At 44.9% G+C, this 11,995-nt stretch overlaps 1 long non-coding RNA gene across 1 annotated transcript; it reads left to right on the top strand.

Annotated features, from left to right (window-relative positions):
- Positions 1-5,471: 5,471 nt before the first annotated feature.
- On the top strand, positions 5,472-11,782 carry LOC118663581. Its single transcript, XR_004970089.1, has 3 exons — positions 5,472-5,608; positions 9,396-9,465; positions 11,484-11,782. It is a non-coding gene; the product is annotated as an uncharacterized LOC118663581 (long non-coding RNA).
- Positions 11,783-11,995: the final 213 nt, after the last annotated feature.

Genomic DNA, 11,995 nt, shown 5'->3' with positions numbered 1-11,995 from the left:
GTCACGAACAATGCTGAAATGAATAGTTTTTTATTCATGTCTAGTGTACTTTTGTGAGTATATCTATACAGTAAGTTCCCAGTAATAAAATTATTGGACCAAGAGGGATGTGCTTCCAATTTTAACAGATATTTTCAGATTATCCTCAAAAAAGCAGACCATTGACACGTCCAGAAACAGGTTTGGGAGTGGCAGGTTGCTCACAGCATGGATATTGACCAGCTTTTTCATTCCCATTTATCTGCTCACGGAGAATTGACATCTCATCTGTATTTCTATAATCATGAGTGAAGTTAACCATGTTGCCATGTGTTCAGTTTTCTGTACAATCATGTTTACACCCTTTCCTTTCCTGAGTTCCTCATCTTGACTTACATGAATCATTTTTGAGATAAAGAAATGTGACTGTATTGCTAATATTTTTCCATTTCTATTTTTTGTCATTTGACTTTATTATTTGAATCATGTGATGTTAAAAATTCTTGATCTTAGGCTTTGTGTGCTGCTGAAGAATGCATTCCCTGCCCCAAAATTAAGTAAATTTTTATCAGTTACAAAGAGCTAGACATGGCCATGGGCTGTCTTTTTTTTTTTTAATATATTTTATTGATTTTTTACAGAGAGGAAGGGAGAGAGAGATAGAGAGTTAGAAACATCGACGAGAGAGAAACATTGATCAGCTGCCTCCTGCACACCTCCCACTGGGGATGTGCCCATAACCAAGGTACATGCCCTTGACCGGAATCGAACCTGGGACCCTTCAGTCCGCAGGCTGACGCTCTATCCACTGAGCCAAACCGGTTATGGCCATGGGCTGTCTTTTTAAAGATTCCCCTGGTGCCCGTCTCTCCTCAGTCCCCTTGAGATATGGGAGCCTTAACAAAATGCTGAAGGCTGACCTTCCTTTTGACCATCCTGGCTGGGATATCCCGATACTCACAAATGCAGCCAAAATAGCCAATAATAGTCTTGAGGTTAACTCAATTGATTTTTTCCCTGGTTCCAAACTCTTGTGTGGGCTATTGCTTACTTTTGAATGCCCTTTGCACAACCTGGATTGAAGAAGACATCCCATAAACTTGGGTCTAATTAAAACCCTGCTCTTAACACAGAAGAATCTATGTGAATGCTGTGCCTACATTTGGAGAAAGAACTTCCCCGGTTGGCTTTGGTCTTCTCTGTGCAGCACCTCCGTTTGAACCATCCAAGGAGTAGTTGGGATTTTTCTGACAGCCTGCAGAGTAGCTTTGTATGTGTGCGGGAGGGGGCTGTGGGGCAGTGCACAGGTGACTATTGGGGAGACCACAGCAGTATAAAGCTGGGACTGCCTATCACAGGCCAAGTAAAGCAACTGAAGATAACTCATTTAAAGAGGGGGGATTCCTTAGAGAACTCTCCATCTAAGTGGGGTCTATGACAAATGCGCTCAAGGATGGGCACAAAAGCCCACTGCATACGAGGAGCATGCATCAGGATTTGCACCTGAACTTCTCAGCCTAACCCTGGGCCCAGAGAGACAGTGGGGTCATTAAGTGCTCTTCCTCCTGGTATCCTTGTGGTTCACTCTTTAACCTCCTTCTCTCTCTGCTCAAAGCCCGCCGTAGTGGGGCCCTGCCTATCACACTATTTTAACTTGAGTCCTTCCCCCAAACTCACTACCCCTTTCTCTGCCTTCCTTTATTTTGTTTATTGCTTGCCTCCTTCTGGATGTAAGCTTCATGAGGGAAGATGTTTTGCCCTGGTTTGGGTGGGTGGAAGGGTGGGTGGGTTGGTTGGTTGGCTGAGTTTTATTATCATATACACACTATATAGAATATCGCTGAGGACATTGTGGCCTTCAAGAAATATTTCTTGAATGAATAAATGAATGAATGAGGATTCATTAGAGATTTTTGTTTGATATTTTAAAAATGTTTACTCAGATAGTTTTTGCTCATCTTCAGAAGGGAGTAGGAAGCCAGGCAGAAGGTTTAAGGGGCCTGACTTCTGGGCCTCTCTCATGAGAGGCCTGAGGAGTGGCCAGTCCCTGGGAAAACCATGATGGAAACATAACGTTCCAACCGAGTGCTGGGAAAGTATGTAGATTAATGCCATTTTAAAAAGGAGAAAGGAAGAACCAAATGCAAGGCATTAATCTTGACTGGTCATAGTTTCAAAAAGAGAATGAAAGAAAAACAACTCTAAAAGAGATTTTGGAGATAGCTGCGAAATTTGAAAATGAGCTAAACATTAGATGCTTTGGGGGAATTGCTGTTAACTTAGCTCTGATACTGGTACTCAGGTTAAGTGACTATACTCTCACTCTTCGGTGATACGCACTGAAGCTTTCAGGGAAGAAGTATCATAATGTCTTCGACTTGTTTCAACTGCCTCAATGGAGAGGGTGCCCACTCATTCATGCAATGACCCAGCTTTGTCCCCGGCAGGCAGGCCATTGCCCCCATGCGGCGGTGTTCCGAGCCTGTTTTCCACCGATAAGAGCCAGGACCTTCACTGGAAGAAGGTGATTCATGTGTGACTCTGATGAAACCAGGACTCGAGGTCAACATTCTGTTTTCACTTGGTCCTGGATTGGGACATTGGTTTGAAAGTGACTTTTATTCCCTTGATAGCAGATCAAAGCTGGGGCGGTTCCGCATCCCTCCAGCCCCCTGTGCTTGGCTCCTCCCTCATGTGCTAAATTTGAATCGTTTGGTCTCTTCCTTTACCAGTCCAATAAAGAACCAATTAGTCCATGCAACTCGTGACCTTTGTAATGTTTCTATGTGCATCATTGATTTTCTCTATTCATTAATGAGAACAAATTCATCCTCTGTTTCACCTGAAGTTTCATAGGAAATGGCAAGCAAGCAATCTCAGCTTTGCTGCACAGAGAGAGGAACCCAAAGACTCAGAAATACAGCCCTAGTCTGTTTGACTCAGTGGTTAGAAAGTTGTCCCTCGGACTGAAGGGGGTTCAATTGTGTATTTGATTCCAGTCAAGGGCACATGCCCAGGTTGCAGGCTCAATCCCCATTAGGGGGCGTGCAGGAGGCAGCCAATCAATGATTCTCTCTCATCATTGATGTTTCTCTCTGAAATTAATAAAAATATATTTTAAAAATAAATAGATAAATAAAATAAAAAGTCAATGGGAATATCCTCAGTTGGAGATTAACAAAAAAAAAAAAAAAAAAAAAGACTCAAATATAAAGCGTGTGTCCAAAGGCAAAAATCCGAATGGAAAAGAATTCAAAGGAGACCCAGGATTCCCAGTTCCCAACTTCCGCCTCCCTCCTGGCAGAAGTTGGGCATTTTTCATTGGAACTGACCACTTTTTTTCCATTTCAGAAAGCTTGCAGCCAGGCAGGAAGATGAGAAAACCACAGTCAGGCACCCACCTCCCAGGGGGTGGGGCCTGCTTCCAGCTGCACCGGGTGGAAAGTTACCTGATTTTGTTTTTCACTGTTTCAAAGCCCAGTTTTGCAGCCTGTCTCTGAGTACAAACATTAGGGACTGACCTGTTCCAAACTGAACTTCAGCCTTGCAGGATTCAAATCTATCTTTTCTTAAAAGAATGCACCCCTTATGATTAAAAATAAAAAAATACAAGAAAAATCATTTTAAAGACAGCTAAAGTGAGGGTTGGCAGGAGAAAGTTTGTTAAGGATTATAAATAGGACAAGATGGAGCCTTTCTCTGAAATCCAGAATCCTGGCAAGTACCATGGCTGGGAATTTAAAGGAAATCATCTAAAAGTTGAACATTTGTCTTCATTGTGGTTTTCCAAAACGGAAAACTGTCTCTTCAAAAATGTATAAACTGTCACAGACTGAGAGAGGTGATGAGAGCGACCCGGATGTCCAAGTGGCGGGGCCTGGGTCGGGGTGGAGGGAAGTGCTTGTCCTGCCCTTGGAAAAACTAGCTACATGGTAGCAGGGAGGTTGGGGGTGTCTCAGGAATCTACTTCACTTTAAAGGAGAAAAACCAAAAGTAACTCTGAAGTCACCAAGAAGCAACTTAAGAAGTACACAGGAAGGCACTCCAGGCAGTGCCAGTAACATGACCTTTAACAAAATCACGTTGGCACCATATTCTTTGAACAAAGCTGGAGTGAGCAGGACGTGGTGGTTTCTCAGTATGTTTTTCCCATTTCACCATGAACATCTGGGCTGTTGCCATGTGACTGTCCCATCTTTGGGAGGCCACAGCTAATCCCTCAGCCCTCACGGAAGCCCCTGCTCTTTTCTTTCTTCCTTTTTTTTTTTTAAATTTCAGAGAGGAAGGGAGAGGGAGAGCGACATAGAAACACCATTAATGAGAGAGAATCATTGATCAGCTGCCTCCTGCAGGTCCCCCACATGGGGGATCGAGCCTGCAACCCGGACATGTGCCCTGACTGGGAATCAAACTGTGACCTCCTGGTTCATAAGTCGATGCTCAACCGCTGAGCCCGAGCGTCCCCTGCTCTCTTCTAGAAACCAGTTGTCAGGATGACCCCCGGAGGTCGGAGGCGACCCGCAAAGGGGTCTCCCACAGGCATTGAGAGACCGCATAGCAGCAGCAACCGTGTGGGCTCATTGCTTAAGACCAGCCAGCAGGTCTCAGGAAGGAAACAGAAAAAGCCGGCATATTTTGCTTTCCACTTTCAACTGAAAAGAAATATAACTAAGCCAGCGTAGGGCACAACGACAAACAATACCTGCTGGTGAAGGCTGCCCACCTCCTCAGACCATCGTGAGCTTTGCCCAGGGTAACCAGCCCTCGCTTTAGATGGTCATATAGCAGACAGATTCCTTTCAAAGCTTCAGAAAGCAAAATCACAAAGTGGCCCGAGGAGGAAAATTAATGACCAGAGACCTCAAAAACAATGGCAGCTAACAGACTCCATTTAGGGCCAGGGCAGACTTCCGGGGTTGTTTGTTACGGGTTTTGTCCGCATCCGCCTTTCCTACCAAGCTTACTCTCCGCTCGCCTGGCTCAGCTGCATCCCCAGAGCTTAGCCGATAAGGAGGAGCTTAATAATTGTTGGCAAGAACAAATAAGTGGATTGCAACCGCGTCAGAAGTGATGAGTGCAAGAGGAGAATGACATTGGCTTCCAAATATTGGTCAAGAGCTTTAAGTGGGACGAGCCAAGGATCTTTAAGGACTATGCTCTCATCGGACCAGGGCACTTTCTGGGTCTAGAATTCTGGGGAGGTGACAAGGTCGCCGTCTGCAGTCTTCCTGAAAGGAAAGAGTTAAACACGGCTAAGCCTGGGAGCCTGCGGGGGTGGTATGCTCACCAGTGCACCTGCCTGTGGGGCTGTCGCCTCCATCTCTGCCCGCACCACCCCCCACACCGCAGAGGGGGGATGCTGGGCTTTCCGGTCTTGCTTAGTGTGCTTGACCAAAGGTGACTTCATGATCTAAGGTCGTGCCCTCCCCCCTTCTGAATCGATAATTTAATGTGACTTATCAGAAAGGGAAAGAACTGTTTACTTTAAAAGCCTGGATCCCATAAAGGGAGAGGGACAGGGCCTAAAACCCACAGAAGCCCGGGGCTCGCGCCCACGGCCGCCCCCAAGCAGAACAGGGAGCCTGGACCAGAGAAGGGGCCCTGGGCTGAGGACTTGAGCAACTGAAAGGTAAGGTCCGCTCTTCCCATGAGCCCTCCAACTCCCTGTGTGAGTTAGGCTGTTCTTCTGGAGGCTCACCGATTTTCAAAAGTGGGGGTGAGCTGTGACCAGGTGTTTAAAAAGACCCCACACGACACCTGAGCAAGGTGCAGCGGCAAACACGGCATTCTTTTTTTTTTTTTTTTTGCCAGACAGAATACCATTTTATTCGTTTATTAATTTTCATTTATTTATATAACAGATTTTAGACAGGCTCAGGACTCGCAACCTCTGTGAGGTGAAGTAATTCTCTGAGACGCTGAGGGAAGTAGACTCCTCTCACAGAAGCACCCTTACGTGCACCGAAGTCGTGCATGCCATTTAGGGCTTCACCAGTTGCCTGAGACTCCAAGTTCCTTGGCTCTTTGTCTGCAGGGGCGGAGGAGGGAGGATATCCTAGAGGTATCTGACTTCTTTTTTTTATTTTTATTTTTTATTTATTTATTTTTTTTATTAGTTAAGGTATTACAAATGTGTCCTCATCCCCCCCATTAACCCCCACCCCCACCCCCCCCACCCCGCCCCGCACACTCATGCTCCCATCCCCCTGTTGTCCATGTCCATTGGTTTGGCTTATATACATGTATACAAGTCCTTCGGTTGATCTCTTCCCCTTACCCCCGCCCTCCCCTACTTTCCTTCTGGGGATTGATAGCCTGATCGCTGTTTCTGTCTTTGGATCTGTCCCTTTTCATCAGTCTATGTTGTTCTCTATAATCCACAAATGAGTGAGATCATGTGGTATTTATCTTTCTCAGACTGGCTTATTTCACTTAGCATAATGCTCTCCAGTTCCATCCATGCTGTTGCAAAAGGCAAGAGTTCTTTTTTTTTTTTTTACCGCAGCATAGTATTCCATTGTGTAGATGTACCACAGTTTTCTAGTCCACTCATCTGCTGATGGGCACTTAGGCTGTTTCCAAATCTTAGCTATGGTGAATTGTGCTGCTATGAACATAGGGGGAACACGGCATTCTTGAATGTGTCTGCCATGTTTATTGCTTCTTCAGAAAGCCTCGAGGTTTTTCTAGGTGTTCTTCTCGCCCCGCAGAGGGAAAGGAGGAGGCTGGGGAGGAGCTGAGGGCTCAGAGGCGGCGTGGGCTTTTTTCTGCCCTTGGCGTGGCGGTCATGAAGCTGCACCCTGCTCGATGGTGGTCTGATTTAACGATGGCACCAAGGCCTTGAAGGTCCCACCAGGAGTCTGACTGGAACTAGGAGGTTTATCCGACCAGGAATCCCTCCTCTGCCCAAGCTTCTGGGCAAGCACATGGCAAAGCTCACGGTTTTGTTCTTCAGCTTCTAAAATGCCAGCGTCAGAGCTGTTCATGCGTCCGCCTCGGGCTGGTCCATCCACAGCGCTGGAAGTAGCTGGGCACCTGCAGGGAAATGGTGCCCAGGAGCCCCCCAGCCTCAGCAATTCTCTTACAAAGAGGCTGTTGAGACGCCGACTCAGCTGAGAAGTTGCCCAGTGACCCCCTCCTCACCCCTGGGTGGCGATAAGCATGGTCAGGAGCATCCGGTCTTCCCTCAGGACAACTTCAAGGAGAAAAGAAATGCTGCGTTGCTCCCGAATGACAAGGAGGCTTTTTTTTTAAAATGTCCATGAACTTTCCAAGTGACAGGACTCAGACTTGTGATAGGGACTCTCTTTGACTTCATCTAAACTCTAAACTCTAACAAAGCCCAAAAGAATCAAATGGATGCATTTCACACATCTATTTGAACTGATTAGTGAATGTGGGTTTGGAATTAAGAAAAAGCATCCCCATTTAGCTTTTGCTTTTAAAGAAAACTATATTTATTTTTTGGTCCTGACGGATCAGGTTTTCTGCAAGGTAGCAACACTTCATGATCCCCAAAGCACTCTTTTCTCAGTTCTCGGGGGTTGGCCCCAGAATGTCCTCTGCCCCTGGGAAACAAACTGTGCAGGCAAAGGCGAGCTGCTCATGCCCGGATCTGACTTAAGAGAGAATAAGGAGTTTTGTGACATTCCTGGTACTTGTGAATCAAAGGCACCTTGCACAAAGCTGTGATGCACACAAAATAGTTACAGATGGAAGTAATTGCTAGAGGGCTAGGCTTTTAAAGGCTTCCTCTGTGATGAACCCCCCTCTCCCCATTAATGGAAAAAAAAAGCCCATGACATATAAAAAGGGGCAAGCTCGGTCTTGCCTGTTTCTCATACCCATGGGCTCAATGGGAAAACTGCATTCGGAATTGAGCACAGCTAGAAGTGTCTAGAGATTCGGTCCAGGTTGGGAAGGGGAGGGAAGGTTACACCGAAACACCGCACAGAAATGTGGTAATAGCCGTTTAGGATTGCCTAGCACTGACCTCTCTCAGGAAATCCCAGGAAACAAGGCACAAGGAGAGATGGGGAGAGCGGGATGTGGCTGAGATCAGAGGAGAGACCTAGCAGGACCCCTCAAGGCCTTTTCTAAGCTGCAGAAAAATGTGCTGGCATTGGGACCATCACCTTGATTAATGTCCAACATCTTTGCCTTAAGCATTCCTTTTTTTTTTTTTTTTTAGGAAATAACAGGTATAATTATGTCTCAACCACCTTATCAACTTTCTAGTTTTTATGAACTAGTACTATTTAAGTTGTTACATTTGAAAATACTAGATCAAACTATTTTTTATATCTGCAGAATGAGAAATCACTATATATATATATATATATATATATATATATATATATATATCCCCAAGTAGATCCTGGCATTAACCACTTCTCATTTTCTTGTTAGTGACATATTATTGGATGGCATTTGGAAAAAGCAAAAACATTCTGCTTGCTGTTTCAACCGCATTGCAGGTTGGCTGAGTTTAGCCTGCAGAAACAATCAAAAAAGTAATAAAATATGATGGCCATTAGAGCTATGTTTGAAATTTGTGCACAAGGCTGAGAACATAACAGGCATGCAATAAATGTGTTTATGCATCAATCATACCATAAAATTATTGTACTGCATAATAAAGTATTTCACTAATAATTTGCTAGGAAATTAGCCTGAGGCCCATCTCTCAGCACAGCACTAACTTGTCAAGCTTGTTGACAAGCAGCACAGACATAGGTAAGCTCTACCCACCCAATTTCAGAAGAGCCTGTGCAAGAAGGAATTTTTATTAGGAATGCACACACACACACACACACACACACACACCCTGCTTACAAATTGTTTAAATTCTAATTACTTATCTCAGTCCAAAAGTACTACATGACTTGTAAAAATTAATAAATGCCAAGAAACAAAAGGAAGGGGAAAAGGAAACCCTAATTCTACCATTCAGATATAACCATAGTTATTATTTGATGTTTTGGCCCCTGGCATGTATGCATTTTTCATGAAAAGGAGCTCATGCTGTGTATATTATGTTGTAAAGTACCTCTTCATTCAATAACATATCTTGAATCTCTTTCCAAGTCAACAACCTTTTTTTTTTTAACATCAACTTAAATGACTAGAGTGTATCATAAATACATTAACCTTCTATCACTGGACATGTAGGTTGTTTGCAATTTTTACTATTATAAACAATGCCTCCGTGGACAACCTTATAGATAAACCTTTCTATAAATTTGTAGGAAAAAATAATTTTTCTCCAAATTCAAGGACTTTTTCCTTGAGATATTTTTCTTAGACCAAAGAAATAGAGGTTTATTTGGGGAGGAGTTGGTAAGTTCTACCTGTAACACATTAACTTCCTCTCTTCTTCCCTGTTTACTCTTCCTCCCGGTTTCTGTCTTTTGCAGATTATTGAAAGCCAGAGCACACAGAGCTCACCGGGGGAAGTGGAGGGGCCGGATGCTGCTATGGGACACTGTAAGTGAAATGGCCCAAGCCCTTACCCCTTACAGGGCTCTCCAAGCGTGTCCTACCAGGACCATTTCAACTAGCAAATTGTCCACCTCCCATGGACTTTTCCCAAATGAACAAAGAGATTTCTGAAGCCTATGGTCATGGTCAACAATGTCCCTTGAGTGGCCAGGAATTGGGGGTTTCTGTTCTAGGGCCCTCAGTCAAAGACAAAGCGGATGAGCTTGGCTAACTTGTTAGAAGGAACAGTAAGGAAGGCAAGAACCAGAGACAGTTAACCACACAAGTATGTCCACCATGACTGCACCCCAGGGGCCATCTAAGGGTCGTTGGTGGTGTTGGGGGCCAGCTGGAACTCTAGAGTTCTATTTGGTGTCAGTCGTGACCAAAGTGCCAGGTGAAGCATTCCACCTACAGAGAGAAGGTCTAACGGTGGGCCAGGCGGCACTATCCCGCGGCCCAGCCAATGGCTGCACCCCGTAAAGGCAAGTCAGGGCACAGACAGAAGCCAAAGGAAGTCAGCCACGTAATAGGAAGAAAAGCAAATCGACACTGTCAGAAAGGAAAGAAAAGAGGCTGGGTGCTACCTCTGAAACAAATATAATATTTTATATCAATGATATCACCATAAAACTGAAAAGCAAAAAATAAATAATAAATAAATAAAGGCTCCAATCCTCCAGTCCTGGGAGCTGAGTGACTTGCGTAGTGTGCTATCAGTGCTTAGTCTGGGTTGAAAAGGGTGATTTATGGTCTGCGTGTGAATAACCATTTTTACTGAAAAACGCAGAGGGTTCACTTTCCATTGTTAGGAATGAGCCTGCAGCCCTAGCTGGTTTTGCTCAGTGGATAGAGCGTTGGCCTGCAGACTGAAGGGTCCTGGGTCTGATTCTGAAGGGCATATGTCAGGATTGCAGGCTCAATCCCCAGTAAGGGGCATACAGAAGGCAGCCAATCAATGCTTCTCTCTTATCTCTCTCCCTCTCCTTTCCTCTCTGAAATAATAATAATAATAATAATAATAATAATAAAAGAATGGGCCTGCATATATGCATAACCCACGGACACAGACAATAGTGCAGTGAAGGCCTGGGGTGGGGGTGAGGGAGTGGAGGGGCCAATGGGGAACAAAGGGGGACATCTGTGATATTCCCAACAATAAAGATAAATTTAAAAAAGAAAAAGAGAATGGGCCAGTTTTGGGCCCAAGCGAGGCTCCGATCAAATGTTAACACTCGGTTCTCCTGGGATAAAAATAAACTGGCCCCCTTCTCCCTCCTTTTCCAGCATTCGGGAGAAAATAAAATATTAGGTGAAATGCTTTATTGCCTCTCATTCTCCATTGTGGGCAGGAGTGCATATATCAGTTAGAAACCATTTTTAACAGGAAACCCAGGAAACCAGAGGGATTTATTCATTGGAGGCTCCCATTTGCAAGAAAATGACTATTTTTCATGAAAAATTGAATAGTTCCCCCCTCTCTCTCCATTTTCCTCATTCCCTTCCCTCATCCCTCACCCACTACGATGGTGGAGAACAACTGTGGTGAATAAGATTTAAAATCAGGATGTCTCTGCATCCAATAGACACTAGCGAGAGTAGGCAACAGCCCCTCTAAAAGACATATCCCCAGGCAAAATAATGTTAATCTTCTTAGACTGCAGAATGTACCACATTTACTGATGACGGGTTGAGATACGTGGTGAGGTGAGGGTTGGGGAGGACTCCGTCATATGATTACGGATTATAATGGCGACCCACTAAGTATTCATTTGCTAAAATCGATGCCCTCTGGGGATTCTTTCTCTCTTAGCCCTTTTAGGAAACTGATGCACACAGGTTTCTCACCCATTTCCATGGGGAGTCTTTCTTCCTGTTGGCGGGAGGCTCTGGGGGTGGTAATAGAACAAAAGGATGTGGATCCCTTTATCAACTTGAACACATAAGCCTGACATCCGTGAGTCTTCATCTCTTCCCGGTGTTCGAGATGCTCCCCATCCTTGATCCCTCTTTTCTCCGCTCAGGTTACTGCGCGAAGCTGGCGAGGTGCCTGGCGATTGGTGGCCAGGGTGGACGGATGTGCGGGTGAAGTTAACACCGTCACAGCCACAGACGTTCCTTAGCAGAGCTGTGGAGTGTGACAATGGTGTTTGTGTCCAAACTATCAAACGCCATTATCACACTAAATAGCTACTGTTAGGCAATCCTTCCGCTCAATAAATGCTTTGGCATCTGTTTGGAATGAGCAAGAAGGTTCCGCTTAGAGCAGTGTTGCCAGTTATGTGTGGTTACTGAATAAATTCCGGTCCCTTTATGCTCATAACCAATATGTCATCTGAACTGTGCCTCTCGCATGCTGTTAAATACTTGAGTTGATGATGAATGTTCTTGTTTTCCTGAGCCAATAAAAGGATCACAGTGCCCGCCTCCCACCCCCCCAAAGCACCCAGCCTGAGGCTAGGCACATGGTAATTGTTCAACCCACACTTATTGAGTTGAAATGAATAGTTAAGCAAGTGTTAGACACAGAAAACTA

The sequence above is a fragment of the Myotis myotis genome, unplaced genomic scaffold, assembly GCF_014108235.1.
Source record: "Myotis myotis isolate mMyoMyo1 unplaced genomic scaffold, mMyoMyo1.p scaffold_m19_p_9, whole genome shotgun sequence".
NCBI lineage: Eukaryota > Metazoa > Chordata > Mammalia > Chiroptera > Vespertilionidae > Myotis > Myotis myotis.
Note: the sequence above shows the minus strand (reverse complement) of the source record. Positions and strands in the feature narration are given on the sequence as shown.